Source organism: Buteo buteo, chromosome Z (genome assembly GCF_964188355.1).
Source record: "Buteo buteo chromosome Z, bButBut1.hap1.1, whole genome shotgun sequence".
NCBI classification, from domain to species: domain Eukaryota; kingdom Metazoa; phylum Chordata; class Aves; order Accipitriformes; family Accipitridae; genus Buteo; species Buteo buteo.
In genome coordinates this window covers 48,919,564-48,946,571 of record NC_134204.1, presented here as the reverse complement: position 1 = coordinate 48,946,571, position 27,008 = coordinate 48,919,564, and the positions used below count along the sequence as shown (strand labels likewise).

At 36.0% G+C, this 27,008-nt stretch overlaps 1 long non-coding RNA gene across 1 annotated transcript in view; it reads left to right on the top strand.

Moving 5' to 3' along the window:
• Positions 1-26,282, top strand: part of LOC142027289 (uncharacterized) — a 72,807-nt gene extending 46,525 nt beyond the window's left edge. Inside the window, exons 3-5 of the long non-coding RNA XR_012649075.1 lie at positions 5,213-5,327; positions 10,878-10,918; positions 26,161-26,282. This is a non-coding gene — a long non-coding RNA (uncharacterized LOC142027289). The remainder of the gene's footprint in view (positions 1-5,212; positions 5,328-10,877; positions 10,919-26,160) is intronic.
• The last annotated feature ends 726 nt before the right edge of the window (positions 26,283-27,008 follow it).

The following is a 27,008-nucleotide window of genomic DNA, read 5'->3' as shown; positions in this document are numbered from 1 at the left end:
AAAAGAAACAAATAATTTGAACTGCCATGTCTCATTTGATTGGCCAGCCATAGTAAATACAACAGCAATACAGGCTTGAAAAATATAGTTAGTACATGGCCTAATGCTACTTTCACTTTTTCTGCAAATCTTTCCCTGCTACCGACAGAAGGTTATGGTAGGTGTTTGGTAAAAAGCTAATGTGAATTCTAATCTTACTCACAGTAGAGAACATGATGCAACATAGTTAATAGGCTATAAGCTTTTATATTGTGCTGTGGGAAAAGTTTGTTGGCGGTCTGTGGTAAGCTAGTTGATAATGTCTTTTGTATTGTTTTACTTTTACCAGAGAGACTGCATTTTAAAAAGGCAGAAAACATCCATTAAATGCTTTCCTTATTATTTTCTCTTTGTAAGCAATTTCTGTAATGATCACAGGGACCATTAGTACAATACATTAATGTCATGAATGGCAGAGGAAGGGTTCTAGGAAGAAATCTTGTCTCAGATTGTGGTCTACAGTATAAAAAAAGTTTGCAAATCCCTATGCTACCCAGTTAATTACGATATATTTGTGAAATATGAGCTCTGAAACACATAGCATATGTTTGGGAGCTGTAAAAATAAATAATAACAGTGATGGCTAGTAACACAGAAGTGAATTAATAAGGTGATTTGAAGCATTTTATCAACCCTTTTTCCTGCCTGACAACAACTTTAGGACCAAGATACTAATTCAGAGAAGATTCCACTTACAGTGGAACATCTGTTTTCTTAGCAAATTTCCCTAAGTAGTCATGTTCAAGGCAAATGCTGCTGGGAAGACTGTACTATCTGATGGATAAGCAGAAAGCTGACTTCTGTTTTTCTGATTTTACAAAACATTTTTACCACACTTTCTGCCAGTAGGCAATGCATACATTATAAATACAGATGTATCATTGGCTATTATGGTGAAAGGGTTCAGGTATGTGCCCAGCTGGGTAGGGATGGAAAGAACACTAAATCTCAGATAAGTCTTAATGTTTGATAAAGCTTTAGGAAATGGTCCGAATGGAAGAGTGTAACACTAGCCATGGTGGTAATTGCCACATAGTGGAAAAATGCTGATACTTATATACACATTCATGGGTAGAGAGACAATTATTACAAAGCTTTGTCAATAAAATCCCCACCTGTGCATTCCATTCAAAAGACTGAAGAGAAGACAAGGTTTATATATGTATATATATGTCTGATAAAGATCTGAGAGATGCCAAAACCTAGCCAGAGAGTCCAAAAGTTCTGCCATTTAGAATTACTCTTTCCAATGTATTACAATGTTTTTAGTCTATGTAATGTTATATAAAACACTGGATGACAGTATGTCAATAGATTCCCTGTGTACTACTGAAAACCCTGAAAGATTATTTGGTCAGAAAAAAAATCCCCAATACAGATAATTATTATATTGGTGTTGTTCACAGTGCAACCCATAAGCCTATACTTTTGTGATATAAAGGAAAAACATTATAAATAAAATTCCATACATTAATTCATATATTTATGCATTCAAACTGGATAATTGCACAAACTGTAGAAAACGAAGAGTCAACACTTGTCTCTTCCACATAGGAGTAAAAGTGTTCATGCTGGATTTGCATAAAATCCCCTTTCTTTGAATAGTTGTGTTTGGTTTATGTTTATGCACCCAACAGAATGTTTTTAAGGGACAATACTCCTCATGTAGACACTGCTGCCCAGTGATGTTGAAGGAAGGTGAGCCAGCTGTGAAATAGCCTTAGCTGTTATTGTAGCACTGGCATCTCTTCTGTAACTTCAGTCAGAATAATATACATTGCTTATGAGGTTAGAGTTGAATCTTACTCACTAATCACACTTCTGATTCTGAAATTTTACTAATTTATTCATTACCATTCCTCACTAGACTTCTACACATATGTAGCTCGGTAGCTGATGCATATTGAGGTAGGACGTGAGTCACCACCTTCTATTTAAGCTCTTATTATTTTTTTATGTATTCAAATGATGGCATAAGATTTCTGGTACCTGCTGTGTTTCAGAGTGAGGGTCTTAGTGGAGAGGTTTTGGCTCATGTTATACCTTTATTTTGTTGCTATCAGAGTGCATTTTAGTTTGTATGTTTGAACTTGTGCTGTGGGATTACAGATTCTTTTGCGAGAAGAGGCAGACACAGGGATAATAGAACATTTTGGTACTCAAGGATGAGAGATGTGCGGCTGACACAAAAAAGTGAAGTTTTTGTATTAGTTCTCTGTCTTTCCAATCTATGTTTTGCACTTCCAATATGGTATATTAAGATGTTGCAGAAGCACTTTCAATATCTACATAAAATGGAAAAGAAATTTTAAGTGGTCCTTTCGATTTCATCAGTTCACAAAAGGGACCACATAGAATAGGTTTAGTGAAAGTTTCTGCACAGTCATTCTGAGAAGATACTTTCTACTTCACAAACATTTGCTGATATCTGAAAATTCAAACCAAGGAAGTAAAAAGTGTTTCTGCCTTTTTACTTCTGACTTGAATTAATTTAATGCAAGATGGACGAATTAGTGAGGTAGACCTCACCTTTGCTTGATTTGGGACATTGAACATTCTGGCTTTTCGAAATTTAAAATAAATAATAATAACAATTTTATAGATAGTAATTAGAGACAAAATTTTAGTGCTATAGAAATGAACAATAGAGCTCTCATTGACTGCATATTGGCTGAATTTCACTTGAGGGATTTAAAATTAGTTAGGACAGCAGTTACATTAAAAAATAATCCCTAGGCTTTTGTAAATGCAGCAGATCTCTGGTAGATAAATCAAACTCAAAGTACTTTGTCTTCTTTATTACAGCATATCAGTTATTGAAACAAGAAATCTGCACCACATACTATATTCAAATAGTAACAATCTTCAGATCTTTTACTAATGGTTTAGCTACTGGCTTTCCATTAGATTCTTTCACGGTTATTAAGCAGTAGTATATATCTTCTTGCATTCTCTTCTTCTCAGCTAAATGGTACAAGGAACTGATCTTTGGAAGGGCACAAATAATCAATAAACATTATCAAGAGACTCATGCTTGTCTTTCTTCCATAAATCAGGGAAATTGACAGCAAAACATAGAGCACAGATGAAAAGCTGTCATCTTGAATAGTGACATCCCACATCTTTGCTGTGTTTACTACACTGCTATACAGTGCAATGCTTGCCTTTTTAACAACGAGAGTGCTGTCGTATGCTGTAATTCCTGGTATCCTTTTTGACCTCTAGATTTCTTCACATAGTGAACAGTCTGGTCTGAAATCTAGTAAGGGGCAGACTGCTTTCTCCTATGTGAAATAAAATGGTTGAGGCAAGCATTAAGATTTAGAGGGAAATTGCCTGGCTTTATATTGAAGGAAGAAATTATTTTTCATTAGGGATTGAACTGGTGCCCCCTGCCCTTTCAATATTAAACAACCTTTCATTAGAAAAAAACGTAGACCATAGTCAGTTGCATCTTACTGTTAATCTAATACAAGGCTGGTTTCCTTTGTTGCTATAGCAAACCAAGATGAACATGATGAAATGTCCTGATTTCCCACTGTACAAGACAGATGATCAAGGCAATCAGCAGCAAATCTTTAGGCTCAAGTTGATCACATTTAGGTCCACAGATAATCTGATAGGCCTCTGTAAAGAGAGGCAGATTTGCCTCCAGTCACAGAAGCATAAATTCAGATTATGTACATTATTATCACTGAACAAAACTTAGTGATTTGGGCACTGCTTGTGTCTAAAAATCTTTTGCAAGAAGTTATAGTTTTAGGGAAACGAAAGGTCTTATGTGAAGAAGACTGTCATCTGAAATATTAAAATAAAAATAAAAATCCCCAAATAATTCTATGAAAACCAGAATGAATAAACTCTTTTTCTTGCAGACTTCTGTTTCACATTTGCTTTCATTTGGTACCTGCCATTACTTAGTTGCTGACTGAAACTTTTCTTAAAACTGTGGCAATTACAAGACTGCACTGTCTCCCATGTAGATATCCTGGCATCTAATGCATTTGCTTAGGTTACAGCCTTTCCCTTAGCTGCTCCCTCCCTTCTCTGTCCAATTACCTGTTTTCACAGACATTTTATGAACCTTGTGGACCAACTGCCCTTCCTCTCCCCTGGAAAGTTTGCTGATGCTAGCGAACAAGCTCAACAGTTATTAGAGCTGCATAAACATAAGCATGTGATCACATGAGACTTGATTACTGGGAAATTAGGCTATAAATATTAAAGGAAATTTACCTAGGTTACTACTTATGCTATTTTTTGCTTATTATATGTTTTCATAACTGGAAAAAATACTATTGTGAGCATAAGTGATCTGTTTATTTGTTTGAGCATGAGTAAAACATTCACTTGGTAGCCTTCACAGTATCATGGAATTTCTAAAGCCCATTATTAATTTTAACAGCATCGCAGATAATGAATTACTTTGGCATTTGTTCCCATGAACATACACATGTGAGAATGCATATGCTTGTATAATTTTCTCAGTGGCACTTTGAAAAGAGAGAATAAGCAATTTGCTTGGTCAGCAACTCTCACTATTTAAAAATATATAGTTCTGGAAAATGCCTTACATGCTTGTATTTTTATCTTGGCCGTTCTTTTTATGAAAAAGCTTAACTGAGTGGGGGGTGGGGGATATTTCTTTTTGCATTTAATTTTATGGGATTGTATTCAGGGCTTTTCTAAGATTTCTATTTATGACCATGTTTTTTTCTTTAAAGCAAAAAAATAAACTACTGCCTTCTTTTATGGTTAGTGCAAATTGCAAACATAAATCAGTGTGCACTCGCTCATGGTGCATACATGCATAAAACAATATGCACTGGGGAAATGGTGGATATATATAAAATTCTTGCTCATGTTTTTGGATTATTTCTAGTCAATATTCATTACAATAGGAAAAAAAAACAAAACAAAGTTTGGTGGAAATAGTAAATATAAGTGAATGATAAGCATATGCAGGAAGGCCATATAGGTGTTCTCAAGCCCGGGTGCTCATTGACATATATACAGGGAATCAGTACAGCAACAACTACCCATACTCTGCCCTTACTGAACTAGAAGCAGTGAAGGGTTTAATTACTTTCTAGTGGCATGTGAAGTGGTAGGGTTGTTCCATTCTCATATATTTCTTGACCAGATTGACCAGTTTAAACCTCCATCATTTCAGTCTGCTGGAATGTTGATCTGAAGTGCTGAAGAATAAAAAGATAAAGAAGAGATGAAGCCTTGGATTTTCTGTACCTTTGTTAATGGTTAAGATAGGAGTACGCCTGCACCAATAGGTAAAAGTTGCATGTTTTATGATAGATGTCCTTCTCACATTTTCTCTCAGAATGAAGCAACAGCTGGTGTTTTTTATGCAAATTTGCATGTAAAGCAGCATGACGGAATGGGTGACCTACCGACCAGCTCTGGCTTGTATGATGTTTCCATCCCATCTCTTTAGGCTGAGAGACAGGGTGCATCTCCACAAGAAAACAGGGTTCAACCAATTCAGTGGCCCTGTTATCTGCCCATAATGTGTGGCCACTGGGAAGATAGTTGCTGCCAGTCTCTCTGCATGGGTGAAGGATTGGCTGTTTGCCTGACAGCAGCCAGTTCCATTTTCTCAGATTGTGCCAACAGCCCAGAAGTTTGGGCCAGGCAGAGAAGCTGTGTCTTCTCCTCCCAGACCATGGCAGCACAGCAGCCTGCTCTTTGTGGGCAGCAGCAGCCAAGGCTATCAGTGGCTGGAAGTGGAGCACATGTTCAGCAGCTGGCTGAACCGTGGAATAACTGACAGGGAATTCAGAAGGACTTAAGAGCACCTGCAATATGTGCCTATTGCAATGAACTTTTTGGAGACTCATCTCTTCCTCCACTGAATTTAGGCAGTTCTTGGGGAGTGTAGTCTCCTGATGCACCATCAAAAGGAAATGGGAAGTTGCCTTTCTTCCCCTCTTCATTTTATTTAAAAATTTCCTACAGGCTGATTTTAAAAGCTCTGTGGGCACAAAGCCTTCTGCTAATCAGTTTGATTCTGGGTAATGAATAGCAGTTCTAGTGTTCTTCAGCAGGATTTTTCTTAAGGAATGCTTGGACTATTAACTGAAGTGATTACTTCAGGTAACCTATATACACCACATATATTTTGTGATGCCTCAATAGCTGTAACAGAAAAGTGTTTGTCATATATGCTGCTTATAAGTACCAGCAATAAATATCAGCTTCGTAGAAGTACTTTAGCTTTCTTCTTTCTGCAAAATCCATATATAGTACCTGTCAGTATTTAATGGCCCACTTCCATAAATGACACAGGGGACTTTTTAGTAAATTTAGGTGAGATATTTACTTCAAATTGGCTATTTTCACTTTCTGTATTTTGTAAAAACAGTAACTTCCCACTGGCTTTCCACTTTTATTAAACTTCAGAAATGTTTGTGTAATGCATCTGCCTACTGGCAGAGGGACAGACTGTTTTGACATGTTGACCTGATGCTGCACCCAGTTACGTTCTCTGCGCCTAAGAAATGTTAAGTGCTGCTTTTGATGCTCTTCCTCTCATTTTTGTCTTGTGCTTGTTTACTAATTAACTGAAATCTACCAGAAAAAAATAATCTCCAGAGAAAAGGCAGCATGTGTTTTCCTTGTAAATGAGCCAGTTGCTCTGAGGCCTTCACGATGGAGTGTGTGATAAAAAGAATTTTAGTGCTAAAAGACTCCATGCTCTCTGTCTCCTATAATTCCCCACCTTTTTTTCCTGGGATGCTCTCTGGCATTCTGTAATCTTACAGAAGTCAACATTTATTCATTTTAATGATGGCCAACCTCTTGACATTGCCTTTGGATAGGCATATTTTCTTATCAGTGACAACAGCAGCTGTATGCAGAAGAGCTCTGGACATTTAGAGAGAGATGTAGTGTGAATGTTAGCTACCAAAACATATTTTGAACTAAAGAAACCCAACAGTTCATGTCACTATTTTAGTGATTGTTTTTCTTTTTTTTTTTTTTTCCCTTTAGGATAATCTGCATAATAATATAACTTGAGACATAAAAAGAGAGAAAAGCTAAGACCAAACAAACTTTTCTTTACATGAAGCAACAATCTGTCTTGTGATCTTACAGTTAAGGAACTATCTTACATTTCCAGGCAACATATTCTCTCTGGCCCACTGGCAGATGCTATTTACTGTATAACTATAAAGCACAATTTCTCAGACAAATGAAATCTTTCTTCCCTGTTAACTTTTCATGTAGACCTAGAGTTGCTTATTTTCTGCCTCTGTACTAATTATCAGAGGGATTTGCCAACTATGAAAGTGATGACAGTCCCTTCTGAAATGTCCATCCATGCTCACAAGATTGCATTAATATCCCATAGATAATCAGTTCACTCTGTACCTCTTGAAGTGCTATCAAGTGAATCTATATAAATTACTAACTTGCCAGCTGTCTCCACCACATTCCTTCCTTCAAGGCTGCCAGCCCTTTCCTTCCCATAACTCCTCTGCCTGTGCACAGTTATATTGTAGGTGTCACCCTGGAATTCCTTTTAATGAGGTTTATATAAATTTAGCTGACTATAACTCCACTTGTTACCATATGTGAACCATACACATCATCAGTTGTAACATGTCATTGCAACAATACGTTGTTCTTCAGATATAAGTGCTGGTTACATAACCTGTGGATGGTATTAACCCATATTTTGTAACAAATGCAAAGTCAGCAGCTTGTCCTTGGATCTGTAGGTTACAAGGCATTTCCTGTACCTGTTCCCATTTGTTCAGCAGTATCATACTATCATCAAGAGACGCAGCTGCATAAGAGATGGTATGGCAACACTTGCCGGACCATAAATTATTCAACAACTTCTTTTTCATTTTTAAAAGTAATGTAATACCAGTATGAAAAGTCAACAGTCATGAATATTACAGCCTATTTGTAAAAACCATGTTGTATTGACATGTCACATTTCAAGTGCCAAAGCTTGGCTAAAGACAAATTTGAAATACCATAATTTCAGAACTCAGCATCAACAATTTATCCTGCAACATTCCTGGAGATAAAAATCCTTAGAACTCCCACACTTAGAATTTCCGTATTCTGAGATCTAATCTACAGTAAAATTAGAAGTGATACCCCCCCGCCCCCCAATTTAAAGGGCATGATATTTCAGATTAAATTGTATGATGATTTTATTCTTCTTCCCTCCCCCACCCCAGTGTTTTCAAAGAGAAGGCTACTGTGTGAACTTTAGCAATGCATGTTTTGAAGGGGATTAATTAGTTTTTGAGGACTGCATGTCCAATGTTGTCATTAATCTGGTTCCTGGATTTACAGATTAATTATTTATTTTCATAGCTGTCATTCCTTCTCCATTTTCATTTGCAGAATAATACTTAGATACAAGCAGAAGGTGGAACAACTATTTTTCTCAGCAAACTTTACGTATATTCCAGAAGGAATGTATCTTTCAAAATGAAAACTTTTGGGACTTTTTTTTTCAGGTGCATTAAGTATATCATCTACCTCACTCTAATGAAAGCATTGTTTCTCTCTCTCTAGAGAGATCTATATACAAATATGGATCTGAAGTTTGCTGAATAATTCATTTAAATAATTTCTGAGTTCATATCTTGTCACTACTGTCCGATCAAATGTCAGGAAGGGTTTCGATATGATCCCAAGAGCGAGATTAAGACACAATTGAGGTCAAATGCTGTATACCCAAAAGAGTTTTTATTATCAAAAGCATCAAAAGTAGAATATAGTAAGGATAGGATAGGATGGAAGAAAAGGTAGAAATCAAGCAAGCAGCTGGGATGGAGTTGCAAGAATAGTCGCCACCATGGATCCAGCAGCATCCTGTTGGTCCTCAGTCTTCAATTCTTCAGTGATAGGTGCACACCACAGCTTGTTTCTATGGTTTTTTATAGGGCATAGTCTGATGCATGAACATTCATACTGTTCACATGCTGCAGGTTTCGTCTATCACGCGACCTTCACGTGATCAACACCAGAAACCAGTATCGTATCCCAAAGACTAGTTTCCATTAGAATGGTAGTCTCCACATTCTCCACTGGCTCCAGCTTGTCTCCTCCCCTGGATGCCTCAGTGGCCCAGTAATCATCCTTTTGGACAGAGGAGTGCCCTGCTTAAACAAGTCATCTCTGAGATAAAAGGGGCTCCTCACAGCAAACAATCCTTGAGAGGAATGGCTTGAGATGATAGTCCAGTCTCTCACAACAAACAATCTTTGAGACAAATAACTTGAGATAACAATTCAGTCTCTCACAACTACTTATGAAAAACTCACATAGTTCACATTGAATATGTAGATATTCTGGTGCTTTATCAAACTGGAAATGTCCAACAGTCACTTTAAATATCATTTAAGATAAATAGAAAGGAGACTTAAAATAGTTGATCCTATAAAATTCTCATACATTTCCTAAGGCTGATTAAAATGATTACAAGCAGAAAATAATCATTCTACTCCACACTAACTCATAACGTATCATATTACACACATGTAAAAACAGATTATTAGGATGTAAAGAATTAAGTAGTAATGTCAAGTTTTTCCCATGAAATGATGGCTGGCTTGTTCAGATGTATGTTACTCCACACTATTAGTGGAATATCAAGAATTATCTCTTAAAAAATGCAAATCAACAAGACCATTTTGTTTTGCAGATGCGAAAATCCATTGCTATGAGCAAATACTTGACTTAATGTATTTGCATGTCTATGTATTTTAGATATACATAAAGAACTATTTCAGTGCTTTTAGAAGTGAATTAAGTCATATGTCAACTTTCTATAAAAAGATATCTTGCCAAATATATTTATTGAGCTAGGATGGGTTAGGGTTCAGTGTAAAATCTATGAGTATTTTTGCTGATAATGTAGTAGGTGACATTGTTTAGCTGTGGAAAGTCCCTAGTTGAATTGGTGGAGTTATGTGCCCACGGAATTAAATAAATAAATAAATATTAAAAATTTGCTATATTTAAAAGAGTAAAATAGAGCTATATTTATCTGTAGTCATGTTTTTTTAAAATGTGTGATAGAATTTGTACTGGCAGACACCCACTTCTTCTTTCTCCTTTTCCTATCTCCGATGTTAATGGACATTGAAATTGCAAACACTTTTTCTGTATATCCCGTTAGTGTTGAAAATTCGAACCCAGTGTACTTGCATTAATGATAGCACATAAATGAAATCTGGATGTCTAACTTTTTTGATTTGTAAATAATCCCCCCACAGACTAGGAAATGTAGCCAAATCAGTTGCACTTGTGGAATGTGACAAGATACTAAAAAGGAAGCATTCTTTCAAAATTATTAGGCAAGGTAAATGCTGTCATTTTAAAAAAAGTCAATTACTTAACCTAAGATAATTTATGCATATAAATATCTGGGCTAACTGCAAAGGAACAATGAGGCCTGAGGGTATATGTTTTTCTACCCACCCCCTGTCTTTCTTCAAACATATTCAGGTCACAAAGTACAGTTAATTAACTGACGTATTTTCTTTGCTGGAAGCACTACTGAATATTCTATTCATTTTAATTGTTTCCATGTCCAAAGCTTGAAGGAAAAAATAATAATTACATGTTGTATAGTAATCCAAATGCATTGCAATTGTCTACTTTATTATCCCATTGGACCATCTTGCATGCAAGCAGTGGACAACAAATCTGACAGCATACAGCATTAATTGCCAAGTATTATTTTAAGTTGATTATGTGCTTCTTTCTTGTGCGTCACAGTCCGTTTATACTGCATTAATGATATCTTTCTCATATATAACAAATAAAACACTTTTTTTTTTTTTTCATAGAGCAAGATGGAACATGGTATCAGACTGTGATCTGCGGATTGGCAAGTGAAAATGTTCCTTTCTTACCAGATTTCAATCTGTCTTTGTGCAAGCATAGACTGGTATCACTAAAGCACAATTTGGGTGTATGAACACTACCAACATGTCGTGATTTAACCCCAGCCAGCAACTAAGCACCATGCAGCCACTCACTAACTTCCCACCTCCCCCCTCAGTGGGATGGGGGAGAGAATTGGGGGAAAAAAAGTAAAACGCATGGCTTGAGATGAGGACAGTTTAATAGAACAGAAGGGAGGAAACTAATAATAATGATAATAATAACAATAATAAAAGGAGAGTAATAATAATAAAATAATTGGAATATACAAAGCAAGTCATGCACAATTCAACTGCTCACCACTTGCTGACTGATGCCCAGTTAGTTCCCAAGCAGCAATCCATCACCCCCGGGCCAAGTGCCCCCAGTTTATACATTAGGCATGATGTCACATGGTATGGAATACCCTGTTGGCCAGTTTGGGTCAGCTGTCCTGGCTGTGTCCCCTCCCAACTTCTTGTGCCCCTCCAGCCTTCTTGCTGGCTGGGCATAAGAAGCTGAAAAAAGTTAGTCTGAATATTACTTAGCAACAACTGAAAACATCAGTGTGTTATCAACATTCTTCTTATACTGAACCCTAAACAGGGCACTGTACCAGCTACTAGGAAGACAGTTAACTCTACCCCAGCCAAAACCAGGACACAAGGGAAGGAAGCTGGATGCAGAAAAGAAGACAGGAGATATTGTAGAATAGAGTAGAACCTGAGAGACTTAATAATGGAGTGGATTTTGAAGAAGATACTTCAGGAAAGTTGGTGTGAAGTGTAACAGTGGTGGTGAAACTCTGTTTTAAGTCTAACATTAAAAAGATATGGTGGAACTACTTTCCCTGAATGTTCTAATAGACTTTTCTATAAACTTGGCTCTGAAACAGAGTTTAGCAAAACACTTAAGCATATGCTTAAGGTCTAAACTTATATTATTTAGGTACTGTGCTTAACTGACAGTTTAAGCAAATATGAAAGAGGGACAAAAGTGAGTATTATAGTAATATAAAGAATTTTCTAAACAAAAGCAAAGTGTGAGAAGGTTCATTAGGCAAAAACCTTTTGGTGAGTCTGACTATGCTACTTGTACTCACATGTCTGGTGTGAAAGGGGAATTAAGAGGAAAAAAATCCTGACTAATATACTACATACCCAGTTTCTACAATTTTAATTTACTGAGCTTCTGTTGTTAAATCAACACTGAAATCAGAAAAAAATATATATAAGAAATATCATCCAGTTGAGGAAAATAATGGCCTTAACATTGGTTGCCATTATGAAAACAGCCTACTCTTGTTCATTTCAGTAGTTATCCCACATAATTAACAGTCTTGGAGATAGGCCATAGATCGATCAGGCAATGAGCTTCAATTATTCTTGTTCCAAGAATAATTCTGGTGCTCCAGGTTGATGTTTAAGATTATTGGTAGAACACGAGCAATGAACGTTTTTGTGTGTACTATAAATCCTCAGTCTTTCTTTTCCCTGCCTGTGACATTTCAGAAGAAAGATGCCTAATGTAGCATAGCATAAAATAGACTTTAGTGATGTGAACTTGGTTGGAAAGAGTATTTCAATTATATTCTTCTTGCTGACGTTTACGATTAAAAGCAATGAGTATCTTTTGGGAATAATCAGTTTGACAGATTGGGATTTCAAGGAAGTATTAACACAGTTGAAAATGAATAGGTAAAATATAAATCTCAATAAGTAAAATGATAACTTTTACTTCCACAGCTCTGATTGTTATGATGTAAATACACATAAAGTCCTGTATTAACAAGGAAGGATTTGTTTTGAAAAGCATCTTTTATGCACATAGCTGTGTATTTCATTACGTGTTGTTTATCTTGGTTTATTGTAAATCCCCAGAAAAGTGACAATGCTTCAGGATAAGGTAATCAATTGCACTTAATAGCCCAGAGGCTGTTGCATTGAATTGGAATAACTCAGAGGCTCTAGAAGACTAGATGAGCAGGCAATACAGACCTAGGTTGAGGAGAAAAGTGTGTGGCTCCTTCTCTGGGATGCCTGAAGGGACTCTTGCTTGGCATCTCATAGAGGGGACAAAGTACAGGCTCAGTATTCACTTACCTTTCATATAAATAAAACAATATCCCAGTTTTTCCAGTAAAATGGAACCTTCAAGTTGGGAAAGACTAACGCCCTGCCTGACTCAGGATTTCATTTTGACCACTATCAATAATGGATATTTAAGGAGGAGTATTTGAAACTAAACACTTCTTGGTCCCCTTTACGTTTGTGTATAAGTTGCTATGCAAAACAATTAAAATCTTTGCTATCTTGAAAATATAGTTCTTGTTACTCTACTCAACGTAGTGTTTTATAATCTCCCATGATAAATGGCAAAACAGGCAGAATCCTGCAATGTGGCAGAACTCTGGAATGCTCCTGAAAGAAAAATAAATGCCTGGTTGCAAGTGTAAGGGAAGGATGCTGCTCGTGAGAAGCAGGAGAAAACTTCACAGAGTTTGTTTAGACAGGGAAAACCTAAAACTACTAGAACAGAAGGCAAAACTTGAGGAAAGGGGCTGTTTTGTGGAGATACCATGAACAGAGGAAGATTTTTTTTAACATGTTATCTTGTTCCCAATTCATGTAGTTTTGTTTTTTAATGAAATACATTTGTAGACATTGCAAGCATTTTGGTACTCTTTAGAGAGCTCTCTTCAAAGAAGTGGGACAGTTTCACCAAAAACCTCTGCCTCCTCTTGTGTCCCTTGACACAATCTTCACCCACACTGCATTCCATTAATAAAAGTGCAATTTTAAATTTAGCTACTAAGTGAAAGCAGCATCTGTTACAAAATGGCCAGTTACAAAACTAAATTTCCCCAAAGACAAAAAGCCTACAGTTAACAGCCCTAGCTTCCAGCTGTCTCTCAAAGACAGAATAGCAGAACGCAAAATAAGATCCCAAGGTAGGACAGTTTCCTGTGTCTCACAAACATACTTTCTATAAATCAGCTTACTAACAAAAAAATTACCTTTCAAACTTTTTTTCAATTCTCAGTTCCACAGATTGATTGTAATTGTTATTGACACTTATGTAGTTAACTCAACATTATACATAACTTGAAATACTTCAGGTAAATTAATTTACTTGATGGTTAGGATCCTGAGCTTGCATAAACATGTATCATTTGAAGCTCTGGTTCAATATATCATTCACTATCCATCTAACATATTTTCTTCTGAAGACAAGTGGAAATGCTCTGGCCAGATGAATGATGATTCTTGTCAAGCTTTTGCCTTAGTCAGTACAATCACTGGATAAAGTATAGAAATAATTTATTGTGTAGGAGCTGAAGCCCTCGTTCCCTCTTCCAAGACTGTGCTAACCAGGAAGATCAGAGCTGTGCTCTGCACGCCCTCCCTGTAAATCTTCTGTTGTTTCCTGTACAGTGGTGCAGTTTCAATAGAGAGGGTGAATACTGAGAGGACAAAGCTCCCATTTGGCTTGCCTTATAGCCTGGCATTTCACTTGGTGGTGAAAGTTATGGCCTTGAATGTCCGCAGGCAAGGAAGGGTACTGAATACACCACTTCCACGTCTGACTCAGGCTTTGCTGTATGTGTACTGCCCTTTTCTTCACCTCTGCTTTAAGATAAAGCAACTACCACTGAATTTAATAAATAGTTAAGTAATAACAAAAACCTGATTCAGAGGATAGCTCTTCAGTGTATCTGGAGAGCACTGGCAAAGAAGTTTTTAGTTTTGGCTTGGAGCTGCACAGGATCATGACCTGATCTAGTCTGTCCTGAGAAGGACAGAATGGGTGTCCTGAGAAGCACAAAAATAGAAGCAGTGTATTTTTGAGTGAAACGTGGTGATGTGCTGTATTGAAAACGTGTTGAATGTTGTATTAAATGCTTGTGTATGCATTAAATGTTGGCACCTCCAATGTTATATAAGTGCATGGACACTTTTGGGGTGATTCAGATTTAGATGCAAGTACTTCAGTTTTGCCTAAGGCCAGCTTTAAGTACTTCAGCCACTTAATGGGTTGTACCCTAAAGCTCTATGAAGAAATGTTTATTTGCTCTAAATTCAGAAAGCTCTAGTGATATCAACTCTTCATATTCTGGCAACAGCAAATCTTAGAATTCTGTATTGGTTTTGATACTTGGGTTTCTAGAGGATGAATCAGTCTTTCTGAGGTACAAATACTTCATATAAGTGGAACAAACACTTAGTATAATCTCTGTAGGTCTCTGCATGAAGTTTTGTTCTGATCACTCCACCATTTTTCCTTGTATTTTTCTGAAAAGTCCTCATAGAAAATGTAGTTTAAGTTGATACCTGAACTATTTTCTGGTCAGAATAATGCTGATACAGAATTAATAGAGCAGGAACATGTGGCAGTATTTTAAACCGTGTTTTCTGAACTACTTTTATACTACTGAATTTCAAACTGGGCCATAGCTAATTTCTCAGAAAATAAGAAAGTTTTACAGGCTGCCTTTTAAGAGTACGTTTCCTTCTTCTGGAATAGAATTTTATTATTTCTATTTTGATATGACTTCTGCAACTGCCTCAAGGTGGCAAGGCCTGCATACCATCCATATGTTCTGCTGTATTTCTAAAATCCTATTTTTCTTACCTTTTGAAAGCCACTATATGATAGTATTTCGTACAGATTCAAGCCTAGACTCTAGCATTTCCTTATATCAGGTATGTGACTGTGATATTTAAAGAGAAGAAGGTAGGAGTGAGAATTTGATGAACTGCTACACCTTATTAAATAGCCTTAAAGTTAGATCATTTGAAGGCTTTCTAGAGATTTCCAAATTGCTTCATTGAATTACAGTTGATACACCTGTGCAATGAGCTTACTAAACAGAATTCTCACAATACTAACAATGTTGTTAGAAAGGAGACATTTGACTAAAAGTTAATGTAATTGCCAATTTCTTTAATGTGCATTCTTAATGAATTTTATCAGAAGACTGATTCACATAGAACATGCACAATTAGCTGTGCCTACATTTAATACACCACAATTGGCACATTAGCCTTGGTTTCATTACTTCTTGGAAGTGCTTTTCTTCTGAAGTGTATTGTGCAGTAAGGTAATATCCTAAGCATTATATATAGCCAAAAAGTCACTTTTTAATTGCTGATGTTCACCAAATTATGATGCACATACAAAAGAGGATAGGTATACAGTACAAAAATGTGCTTAATCGGTTGATAAGGAGAAGAGAACAAAGTCTCTTTTGTATCTTGGGTTGAAGTAGAACTCATAGAGATGTGATTTGTGCTTCTTGGTCTGTGACTGATTACTGAAATGCAGAAGACTTTATAGTTAAAAACCTGTTGTGTTAAAATACTAACACGAATTTATACTAGGTTAAGCTTGTGACAACACATCATACAAAGATGTATTATTGCTTCTTCTTGAATGCATTGACACTGTCTTACATAGGACTACTTTCAAATACTCATTAGGAAGTTCTCTTAGTCAAACTAATAGCGTAGGTTTTTAGAAAGTCTTTATGCAAGTTCCTTTTATTTTTCTCTGGGCTTTTTTCTTTTTGTCCACCTTTCACCTTCTGTTTTGATTTTCCATGCCAATTTAATCCTGAAATCAGGTTGAACGTTTCAGCTTTCCCTGTCAGGGCAAACAGACATATGGGTCTATCTCATATTAGCACTGAGCAAGAGCTGTTAAACTCAAATGGCTCCTACCTATTGACTTCGGTGTTCCTCTGTCTCTGACTCCTGGTGATCTTGGGGGGAGGGCAGGTATAAGGCACACGAAAAAGGCTGGGGGTGTATTAGCTCACATGAAATGCCAGTTTTGCACTGACGCAATTATGACAGTTCTATATGACATGGGTGCAGCTCTGGCATAGAACCTAAATAACTAGGTTTTCACTGAACCTACAATGCTGTTGAAGCTGCTGGTTGGCATCTCATAGAGGCGACAAAGGCATTGGGTGCTGTAACCTGTGAGGTAGGATCACATAAATGTGCTGCATTCTCCCTGGTCCTGAGCAGGCTGCAGTACTGCAAGCAGCAAGCAATGCCACTGTAGTTGTATGTGGGTACATCTTTGCTGAGCTGTGCAGGGGACTGCACCTTGGTACCTCTGCAATCTGTCACACAGGCTGCAGCACATATGAACTCTCTACAGGTAACTGAAAAACTGAAGGTTATTTTTCAAGGTATATTGAATATGAAGATTATTTGAAAGTCTAAGACTATTTGTTCTACTATTTTAATCAGCTCAAACTTCTGAGTTGATTAATTTTTGTAGACTGGGATAGTGTTTTGTCTATTTCAAGTAGCAGGTGATGAGAACTTATGTTAATATAGTAATAAACAGATCCTGCAGAGAATTAAAACAGAAGTTACTGAAAAATACTGAATCATTAAAATCAAAACTCCTTTTTCTGGGACAGGATTAATAAATATTTTGACTACATTTTTTCCAAAGATTCAGAATTATCACAACTTTTTCATATTTTCAGAAAGTTCATTTTCCTTGAGCAGAATTAAAAACAAAACAAAACAAAACAACCTTGCAGAAATACCTGATAATGGAGTTAGAGTTAATGTTGTTAAAATTAACTAGATGTAACAATTCTGAGTTATTATGAAGTATTTCAACTGGAGTGAGAAGAATTTTTTTGTTCTTTAGTATTTTGATCCTGTGGCAGGCCATTTAAAATCTTAATGTATGTTTGTTTATTTATATAGGGTTTTATAGATGATGTGTACAGACAATGCCCCATATGTATAATATATAGTCACTAGTACCAATAAAATGCCACAGGTTGTGCCACAGAATCACGGAGTGGCTGAGGTTGGAAGGGACCTCTGGAGGTCCAGCACCCACTGCCGCTCAAGAAGGGCCACCTTGGGCCTGTTGCCCAGGACGATGTCCAGATGGCTTTTGAAGATGTCCAAAAAGGGACACTCTGCCTCTGGGCAACCTGTGCTAGTGCTTGATCACCATCAGAGCAAAAAAGTATTTCCGAATGTTCAGGAGGAAACTCCTGTGTTTTAGCTTGTGCCACTGCCTCTTGTCCTATCGCTGGGCACCACTGTAAAGAGCCTGGCTCTGTCTTCTTTGCACCCTATCTTGAGGTATTTATATACATGGATGAGATCCCCCCGAGACGTCTCCTCCCTAGGCTGAACAGTCCCAGCTCTCTCAGCCTTTCCTCTTGGCACCAGTAAGACTACATCTATAAAAATTCAGAAATTCTGCAGAAGTAGAAAAAAAAGCAGACAAGCTTGCACTCTAAATAAAAGACCAGAATCAGACCATGAGTACGTATACAAACAGGGGCACAAAGAAACAATACTGAGTTTTATGTAGTCATAATATCCAAAAGAGTTTTAATAACTGAACTGAAATAGAATAAAGAAGCTGGTTTGCAGGAAAAGGAGAAGAAAACACCTGAAATTTGTCAAGTATGATGCGCAGGTTCTCATTGCAGGTTGAGTGAAGAATGGTACTGGGAACAAAAAATTACATAGGAGAATATGCTTTTTAAACAAAGTATTTGGGAAGAACATGCATCTATCAAAGAGGATGTGGCAGATAGTGCTGAAAACCAGTCTTGAAACTGTAAATGTCCGCCTGAACTTTGTTAAAAGACAGACTGCTTGAGATCATGGGAGAGATAAAACATAACAAACCAACCTCCTCCTGCTCCCCCACCAAGAAAAAGAGCCTGAAAAGAGACAAAGACTTAATTATGACTGGCTGTCTAATTTAGGGTGTACAACACTTACAAAAGTAGTCAGAATTTGCCAAGTAAAAAATTAATATAGTTCAAGACTTAAGTTTTTTGATTAATTAACAGCTCTTTGACATAGTGTACAATAGTTCATGAACTGCATGTGACAAAAAAAAGTCCATGTGAAATGAAAGTTATTTACATGTCATTAAACAGAAGTTATTTATATTTACTGCAAATAATTTTCATGTCCTTCCTTATGGAATGACATTGACTCCAGAAACTGCCAGCAAAATGTTGGCAATACTAGCATAGCTAACTTTCTTCTCCTCTTTACTACTCTGGGATTTGCAAAACCTGAGAGCTGCAGGTGCATTTTCTAGAACATTTTACAGCAATGGATCTAAAGCTGTAAATAGATCTCATATTATGTAAGCATAAACATACAACACCCTGAAGAATTTAACTAAAGAAGATGAAGGCACAAGTTATTAAAGAAAATTGTGTCTGAAGAAAAATCTGAAAGATCTTCAACTACTGGTCTTGCATAAGGAACAACAATAAGGAAGCTGTTATGCATATGCATAGGGGATGTACAATAATGCAAGTCAAAAGCAAACCCCATGATAACAGCACAAGAAAAGTCCTCCCAGGAAGTATTATTATACCTGCTTCCCTGAGATCACCTTACTAAAAAATATTACGGTGTAACAGGCAATTGTGGATTCTCATCTATTTTTGCTGTGTGTGATGACTGTCTTGGTAACAGCTGACACTGACCTGCAATTTAGTGGTTATTAATATTAATGTTTTACAGTGAAGTATAGGTTCAATGCATGAAGGATGTAGTTTGTTTCCATTATCATAAATTTAATAAGCGTCTAAATAATGGAGCATGAATGAAAAAGGCATCAAAATCAGATTTTAGTCTTCATTTTGTGCAGGCAAATTACGGAATGGCAGTTGTAAACCATGTGCTCCAAGTTACTGATAAGTTCTTCAAGAGACACCTAAGAAAAGTGCTTTAACTGTTAGAACCTACTGTCCCTGGAGATTTACTGTGAATCTGTGGATGTACAGAGGTGCAGGCAAGGTTGAGTAAAAAACTCACTGTATTGGAGGCTTCGAGCTACCACTTGATGAAAATGACAATGCATGTAACAGGTGGAAAGCCATGTCTCCCAGCTATAGCATAGGCACATCAGTTGTGCCCAGTGTCACGCCCTTAGACAGTCAAGTCCTATGAGGAAATAGCTCTTTTATCTCTTCAAAACTCAAAAAAAAAAGGAAAGAAGAGGAACAATTCTTATCAGTTTGCCTGAGAAGATCTCAGGCCATAATAAGTGTACTGAGCATTTAAAAATAGTCTTTGATACATTAGTGTATGAAAAAGGGGATCCTCATCATGCATTGAGCATTTTTTAAGGGTATATTCATTTAATCTACTACTATCTCTAGAACACCTGTTTATAATTTTGCACTTGCTAGTGAGTCAATACATATTTCATTTCCCTTTGTTGAACAAGCCTGATATCCTGAATAGTGCAACATGATGATGGCAGTCCATGAACAAATAACATGAGATTTCTTTCCAGTTTTTAGTTCATAAACGCTGCAGACTAGTGCCTATAATGCTAACTGTGTTTGCCTGTAACATTTATGTCACAGTCTTTACAGTCCTCGAATATCTTCCAGTCTAAAGATCATCTTTGCTCAGAAGCTTTTACATGTGCACACATAATAGTTTTCTGTTTATAGACTGGGAACATTCACTGGATCAATACAGAATTTCTTTCACCAAGCTCAAATTCATATATGCAGAATTATTATCATCTATGTTGTCAAATTCTTGAACTGTCTGGAACTTTTGTGAAGACCATTGGAAGTCATCTCTGTGCTGCTTTCAGGAATGACATAAAAATCAAGAAAGGATTGCCAAAAAATGAGTAATTCTTTATATCTTTGAATTTCTCCAGGAAAAGCCATAATTCAAAAAGAAGATTAGAGAGAAAGAAAAGAGGCTGAAGGAGTTTTGGGGTTATTCTGGGGGTGAGGTTCTTTGTCTGTCAGCTGGTTTCATTGGGGAATGACAACCTTTGCTGGAATGTGTGATAGGGAAGACTAATTTTTTTTCTCATTGTGTCAGATGACAAACCCACAAAGCATGCATGTGGTCTTAACTGCAGTTTCAAAGAAAATCTTGTCTGCTTTACTGAACTACATGTATGCTGTAGTATATTTAGAGTTTTTGGAACCTTGTCTTTAAAAACACTTGTCAAGTAGTATGCATGTTTGACTTAGTATATCTGAGTAGTATCCATATCTGATTATTTTTTATTTGCTGTATGCGATCGAGTGAGAAACCTGAATCACTTACATGGCTGTGGAAGGGGAATATAAATGAAATACAACCACAGCCAAAGGAGATTTATTTTTAAATTCTGGAGAATACTTAATAGTGATATTCATTATCCCTCAACAGCTTACAGTATTGAGAAAAGAATGCATGAATCTGCTACAGGAAATAGCATTTTGAAAACTGTATTTGGTCATATTTAAAATATATGATGAAGGATCATTATTTATAGAATTTACAGGTTCTTTTTTCCCTGGGTGTTACCCAGCACATTATCCAGAATGGCAGTTTAAATGGAAACTGAATAAAATCTTTCCACTACAGTAATTTAGAGCTAAAATGTCATTCAGCAAACTTGAAAACTTGCTGTCTCTCTCTATAAATATATATAGAGAGAGGGTACCATAGCTGAATAGAGTGAACAGAAGTCTTTGGTTCAATCACTGTTGATTTTTCCATGTTTCCTACTTTGAACAATAAATCTTTGTGAAAATAACGGTGGTGGGAGGGGGGAATCACTATCTGTGTACTGCAGTTAGTTCTGTTTATGGGAAAATTTGCCAGTCATCTATGAAACCATTCTCTGATGATGCATTATACAGTTTTCTTAGAGGTATGCTTTCAATTTGTGTTTTGTTAGCCACCAGAATACTTCCTCTTTTGTACTAAAAAATTTTCAGTGTCTTACAGAAACTCAGAAACCCTCAAAGCTAAGAGGTTCTTTGATACTTACAATAAGCAATGCTAAAATGAACTCCTTTTGATATACTGATAGAAATTCTTTTCCCCTGTTGATAATGAAAAATGAGAGTCTATTAACACTGATTATTTCCATGATGCCAGTTCATTACTTTTCTTGGATAATCAAATCAAAATTCATCATATAAAATGACTATTCTTTTTCATGTGGCAATGATCCATTTTTCTTTCTAATTACTGTCTTAATTTTCTCCAAGCTGTGCATGAAACTATTTAAAAATCCTTTTTCCCCCTTTCTGATAAAAATTGTTAGAACAGAAAAATTATCTCATGAAGATTTGTATGCAACCTTGGTAGAGAAACTATCTCATTTAAGATGGACAGGAGTTTTATCAGGTCCTAATAGGTAGAAAATAATCTATAAACATTTTATTACCACTCAAAAGTAAATTACATACATATTAAATCAAGACACAATAAGTGATTGTAAAATAAATAATTAATATCTGAAGAATTAGGAAATTCATATTTCATGAGACTCAAGTGATAGTTTGAAAAAGTAGGTTTGAATATTTCTTTTATACAAGTTGATGACTTCCACTTCCTTTATAGCCAATTGCCACAAAGGAAAACCTGACCATCGCTAAGGAAAAACATTACATTAAAGAAAATACAAGACCTCTCCTTACTTTAGAAATTCAGGTTCTCTTGTTAGAACCTAAATTACTGATTCTTCATGAGGAAAAGCATCTACTCAATGCAGTAATTAACTTAAATTGGGCTTGTTATGTTAAAAAAAGAAAAAAGAAAAAAAAAGAAAGAAAACCACCTTTTTGAGGATGATCCCACTTTCCACTTGCTGAAGCAATGCCAAAAGCTAGATTACTATCAGGTACTTAACCTACATGTTAAAGCATTCTTCTATTTCTATCTGTCAGGTTACTAAGCTGTGTTTCATTTCAACTTCTGGAGTTGTGCCTGACAGAGCCTCACAGCTTGCTTTTATCCTGACAGCCTCATAGCTGACTTCTATAGTGATGGACATTGTTCAAACAGAAAGACTGGAGACACAGCATTCAAAGAGGTGTTCCTTTTCCTCTCAAAATCAGTGAAAAGAAAGTCTCTGCCCCCTTTATGAGTATACTTATTTTTTCTATATAAGATTAACTTGGTATTCTCCAAGTTCTCTTGATTTTTAAGCTCACCTGTGAATATTTAGAAAGCTGGGAGAGTATTCAAAAATTGTTTTCTTGTGGAGCAACAATATAAATACACTGCACCTTGGTGATTTTTAAAAGAAGGCAATGGGCAGGACATGGTGGGCAGTGATGGTCATCATGTCATTCCTTGGCATGAAAACCCATTACACACCACATGGTTTCTGTCTATATGGTGTATGCAGCTAGAGTCTGCAACTCTGGCTGCCTTTGAGAACAGCAAAATGCAAGACTAATTTGGCAGCTTTGGAGCATCACCATTTTTACAGTTTAATTCTCTTGATGGGAAGTTGTTTCCTAACTGTGTTCTGGGATGGAGTCAGTCCTTCTCAAATAATCCTAATAGAGGGCAGTTAAAGGCAATATACCTATGTACAGGGGAAGAAAATTAGAATTAATCAAATACTGGGTAACTTTTTTTTTAATATTCATATTCAGTGGAACAAACGCACATACATGCTTCCATGTGTAACAATATATGTTTTGTTTTCTTTGCTATGCCTTTGTGGTTATTAATGTCTTAAATTTTAACAACAGCTCTGCCAATGTGTCAGTCTATACAGCAACTGTTGTGTTTTGCAACAAAAGGCCCATTAGAAAAAAACTGTTAGAGGCAATTCAAATGAATGAGGTGTCCACAGGGAAAAGAGCAATTAAAACAGTTTTTAATTAGCAAAAAAAGAATTAACACTGAGAAAGATAAAAAATTGGGGGGCAGAGTGGGGGGAAGGTATCTGCAGAAGAGATAAAAGCAAGTGGCAATGAGAGAATAGGGTTCATTTATGAAAAGTTACAGTTGCTGTGAATAAAGAGAAGACTGTGTGTGGCAAAGATTACACAGAGATGACAAAGCAGAAGTTTCTGATCTTCAGAGTGGCTACCAACAGGTAGAGTTACTTTACTAAATGTCAGTTCTTCATCCTTTCTAAATTTAACTTTTATTTCTCATGTATAAATTCCTTTAAAAATATTTCCTGTAATGACATGCAAAATAGATGGAAGGAGGTTTTTTGTTTGTTTTTATTAAAACAACTAAGAAAATATGCAGTGAGATTGTACTGCTGCAGGGTTTTTATATTAGATGGCTTCCGTTTCATTTGTACAGTGCAGCACATCCTCTTAGGTCTAAATAAAAATAATAAAAGAATGTATAGTATAATCTATTTGTTGCACGACTGAATGACTGGCAATCCATATGTAAATTGCTTTGTTTCTATTGATCAAAAGTGCCTAAGAAACAATAAAAATGATACACTGTTAACTGATGTTGTAGACTGCAGACACAGCACTGCCAAAGAGCAGCTCAGGGCTATTAGGAAGAAGAATGATGGCTTTTAACGTTGTTAGCCTGCTATTAAACTTTTGCATATTCGGAAATCTTGCTTCTTTTCTTTAAAATTGCCAGTCTTTCCTAAGAAAATGTAAGTGCCCCATGAATCTTCAATAGTGAGCAGAGGATTTTTGGCAATAAAACATGTTTGAGGTCAATTAAATGATTTCTCATTTGTTCTGCAAAGGAGAGAAATAAATGGAATCCTCAAGGCAAGAGTGAGTAGGTCTTCATAATGTCTTTAAATGGCTTTAGTTGGTGGTACTGAGCACTCATTTAATAATAAAAAAAAAGAGACCATTTTTCATGTTTATGTAATTCACTTTGAGCAGTATCATGTAGCTCATTGAGCTATGGAAGAAGGCAGCTTTTGTGTCTACAACAAGAGAAGGAATTTGCAGGGTTTTTTTTTCCTTTTTTCCCTTTTTGTTTTACTGTGCTAGAAAGCACCAGTGGAAAAACCAAACTGAAAAAAAAACCAATTTCAAGACCTGAGCTTTGAAGGAACCAGTGTCTTTTCTAAACAAACTTACTGTATAACGTTACATGCTGCAGACTGGAAGCCAGCTAGAAGGAAAGTACTTTCCAAGTATAAGGTACACTTAAAGAAGGTGGTTTAAATGTGTTGGAGTAAACTCGTCACCAAGAAAATTCTTCATTATTTATGGTGTGTGAAACTCTGGTCTATGAATCTGTTGCTGAAGGGACCACCACCCACAAAGAGCAGCTATTGCTTTGTGTTCCTCAAAATGAAAATTATTTCACTATTCATTATTTTGAATGTGAATAAAGAAACCTAGAAATATACTGAAGCACAATTGGATGCAGTGGAATTTTTCTTGATTCTTTAAGCCTTCTTCCCCTTCAGATAATAGGTTGTAGCCTTGTGTACATTTGCAAACTAAGTGCAAAAAAGAACAAAAATTTTTGGTGCTACAATCTCTGAGTTTCCTAAATTGGTTTCTACAAAGCTATTTAGTAAACAAACCTCTTTTTCTTATACCACATTGAAAAAATTCCATGTTTATGGATTCTTAAACATGTTTTACCATGCATGGACATGCTAATCTTGACTCAGATTTTATCATATCATAAACCTGACAGTTATGGTATTGGTGTACCATTTTCCTTGTAATCTGGTTAAAGCCACTGGAAATTCTGTGTTAGTTCTCAAAAATTGTGTATCTCTTGGAGAAACATCAATACTGCAATAATAGGATGCAACTGAAACAATAAGCAGCAAGTGGTACATGTTCAAAATGCTCTTCAGCATTGGTTCTGCAACTGATTCTGTTGTTCTCCTGTGGTTCCTTCCTTCATTTTTCTTTCTAATTCATCCATAGAATTGCCCCAATGACCTGCTTTAACTAATGCCCTGATGATGTTGAGTTCGTCAATAAATCCTTCTGCTCTGATCTAATGCATCTTCCAGGGTCAACAGAGTCCTGAACAGCAATTCAGAGTCACTACAAATAATGATGCTTTTAAAATATAGAACCAGATTTTCAAGTAACTTTTCTTCCTCTCAAACTCAACTGAAGACTATGAAAGTTACACTCTTTATCACACTGTTGGGTCATTAGAACAGGAAAAATGATCCCAAAGTATGTACTCTATGCATTCAGTAGTGTAGGTAAGGGTAGACTCCTTAAAATTTTAATTGACCGTCTAATTTACTCAAGCATGGGATGTTACTAACTTTGCTTAATCTAGTGAAACTATGATAATTTTCACCTTAATAAACATTAAAGATGGTTGTTTAATGTCTGCCATATATACTTAACTATTTTATATGAATTTAAAAATACAATGTGTACAGCAGAATACAGATGCCATAATTCTTTCTGCTCTTTAAAATATATTTTTATTCTTCTTTTCCAAGGTATCCTTTTATTGGAAGTTTGAGATACATCAAAAATTAGGCTGCCTTTGGCACGAAAACAGAAAATCGGATTCTTCCTACACTGTTGTATATCTTAGGTTTAACAGTAGGTGAGAAATCTGTATTTGCTGTATTTAAATATATAGCCCAAAAGAAATTAAAGAAAAATTTCAGTATAACTTTACACTTTCATTGACTTCTTTGTTATCCTAACAGTTAGCCTATATAAGTAGTAAATTATTCTAGTCTAACAGATAGTTATCTTCTGTATGATGTGCTATCATTGTGAAATTTTGTTTCTATTTTAGCACAAACTTTTATTATATTTATTTTTATCCTGTTCTCATATTTTTTTCTTTTAAACTCTCAGATCCCTTTCATGACTGATGATCATGTATTTTAGCTATATAACGAAGAAATAATAAATAGTTTTAAATTTTTTTCATTTGTTTCAAAATCTAAAAAAAAATAAATTATAGATTTACTGTGCATGTGTATATGTGGAAATATTTGAGCTAGAAATGGAATATAAATGCAAGATTAAGCAGTATAAAACTTTTCCTATAACTTGGGAGGATATTATGGAGGAGGAAGATCTGGCTGTTGACTTTCTAGTAAATATGAAGCACCAGTGCAACCAGTAAATATGAAGCACCGTTGCAACAAAAGAGGCAAGGGAAGACTTATTCTACAGATTCTGTGTACAAAACTACATGCATGCTCCAAAAATAAGAAAAACTTAAAAAAATATAGAGAAAGGATGTTAGGCCAATTAGGAAAATAGAAAAGCTTTAAAAAGAAAACTTGAAAATGTGTGGAGTTTTTTTGTCATGACGTCATGGTAGCAA